The following is a 2,757-nucleotide window of genomic DNA, read 5'->3' on the forward strand; positions in this document are numbered from 1 at the left end:
GCACCTCCAGCGGCCGAGCGCCAGCCGCTGACCCCGGGAGGCGGTGCCCGCCTTAAATGCCGCCTGCCCCGCCCACGTACCGACCTGCGAGCAGGTTACCCGGCCTCGGGACGCCCCGGGAGGCGGGAATCCCGTAGGCGCGGACCCGGGCGCGGAAGTCCGCGGAGGGCCTCCATCCAGGGAGGAGGGCGCGGCGCGGGCCCCGGCCGGCAACTTGGGGTCCCCAAGGCCAGCGCCGTCGAACGGCCGCAGCCTGCTTCTGGGAGAGCCCCCGACGACCGCACGCCCTCATCCCAGCTTTGGTGGGACGCTCACCCGCTTTGCTTTTAAAATGTGCTTGCTGATAAAGGAATTCGTGAAAATACCTAAGCGGAGCGCGAGAATTGCCGCTCCTACCAGCAGCTGCTCTCTGAGGTGTCCTGGCCGTACAAGGCAACCTTACTATCGGAGGATGATTCCACAGGCCAATGTGGCTGTCAGAGTGAATTTGGGAATTACCGAGACAGCTCTGAGGAGTAGCTGAATTACCTTGCGGAATCCGGATAAAAACTGGAGTTCTGAAACAATTGTGGAGGGAAAGGGTGGAAAGGAAAGATGGGAGGAAGCTCTGTCGTCAGAGACTCAGGAATGACGCTGCCTCGTGGGCCGAACTGAAGCTGTAGGCTGGGGTCGGATAAACACCCTCATCCCCTAACTGGGACGGACATCTTCTCCTGCCAACGCTGTAAATCCCTTCCTTCCTTTCTTCTTGCCTTCCTTCCTCCCCACTTCTTTTCTTCTTTTCTTTCCAAAATGGCAGAATTTGAAGTCAGATTCCCCCCCCCCCCCACGCGCACTGTGGCACTCCACCACATCCACTCCTTAACTAAACGATAAGGGACAGGAAAATTCTGGGTGACATCTGGTTTGCAGATACAGATCACAGGTTCTTTGGAGTTGAAGGGGACATGAAATTCTAGTCCAAACTTAAGCAACAGCGGACCCCTGGCTAAGTCTGTGTTGTGTTCTTCCCCCCTCCTTGGAGAATGTTCTTCTAGGAAAAATTTGAAGACAGGGCTAAGGAGAAAGAAAATCTGCAGGCAACTGATGTTCCCACTGTTTGCTGGGAATCCAAGAGAAGGGGCTTTGCAGGTACAAGTGGCTGCTTGCTCACCTTCCCTTCTTCCAGCTCCTGCTCTACCTTTTTGGACAGACAGAGAATAGAGAAGCAGGGTGGCTAGAGAAATGCCCCTGAATTCAAGTCTAGTTCATGCTTCAAAAGCAAACTCAGATTCACACTTACTTAATTAGGGGAATAGGAGAGAGTGATGTAGGGAGAGGAATAGGCTAATGAGAGGTGATAGCAGATTTTAAAATCAGCAAATTGTAACAACTCGTCCTAGACAAGATTGCTACTTATTCTTCTTGGTGTCAAGTTTGGGAAGGTGTTAGTTACTATCAAATTGGATGAAAGAGAACATTGTCAGATACTCTAGCACCTCTCTGGTCCTGCAGAGTTCCTGGTTCCTGCCAGGGGCCAGTCTTGGCCATTACTGCTGTGGCCCACTTGGCAGCATCTGACGCCATCAGGTATCCTGGACTGCGACTTCTACCAAAGAAGACAAATGGGGCCACTCCTCACACACCCACCCTAACTCCAGTTACTGCTTTGCTGTTGCTGGTTGTCTTGCCCCAGAGTCCAGACATCCCAACATTTCTTGAGGAGAATGTCCTCCAGGAATCTGTGAGGCAGGTACCTGGAGTAGTCCTCACCTGATAGAACTATGGGCTGAATTTCCCTTCAGAAACACAGACTCACCTCTTTTTGGCCCCAGGAACTATCACCCATCCTGTTCTGGGCAATGTATCCTGAATTCCATCCAATTCTATGACCTCTCTTGAACTGGCCATAAAGGCCAGGATACAACTTGGGACACCTTCTCAGCCCAAATATTCTAGTAGCAGCTTCTGCTTGACGCTGGGTTTTCCTGTCTTTCAAGAAGAGCCTATCCAGTCCTATTGTAGGACTGTTCTCGTTGGTAAATATTACATATATGGATAGGCTGTCATAATACATGTAACTACTCCTGCTCGTTTAATCAGCTAACGTACACAACGTATGTGAAACTGTACTAGACAGAGGGGGTGGTGGGGAGAAATGGTACTAAAATTGTGTCATTCTCTGCCCGCAAGAAAGCTACACTTGAGTTGGAGAGGCAAAATTAATGAGTAGATGGGGTGCGTGGGTGGCTCAGTCGTTGAGCGTCTGCCTTCGCTCAGGGCGTGATCCCGGCGTTATGGGATCGAGCCCCACATCAAGCTCCTCCGCGATGAGCCTGCTTCTTCCTCTCCCACTCCCCTGGCTTGTGTTCCCTCTCTCGCTGGCTGTCTCTCTGTCAAATAAATAAATAAAATCTTAAAAAAAAATTAATGAGTAGACAATAGTAAATGACCCAAGCCAGAAAAGAATCTAGCACTAAATGGCATAGGCTGTAAGTGCTTTTAAAGTTTAAAGGAAAGATGAGGGAGATGGCAAGATTTTTATTTCTTAGAATTAATTATTCAGATTTTTTTCCTATCCCTTTTTACTCTCTGTGAAAGGTGGGAGAGAGGCAGAAAAAGTGGCAGAGTTAGGGCCTTACGTTTAGGGATCACTCTTGCTGCCTTGAAGGCCCCCTCCTGCTGCAGAGTCCTGGGTAAAGGGACATGCACCAGCTGACTCAAGAGGAGTGTGAAGATTCAGTATTCCAGCGAAGGGGATGTAGGTGCTAATGGGAA

Source organism: Ursus arctos, unplaced genomic scaffold, assembly GCF_023065955.2.
Source record: "Ursus arctos isolate Adak ecotype North America unplaced genomic scaffold, UrsArc2.0 scaffold_10, whole genome shotgun sequence".
Taxonomy (NCBI): Eukaryota; Metazoa; Chordata; class Mammalia; order Carnivora; family Ursidae; genus Ursus; species Ursus arctos.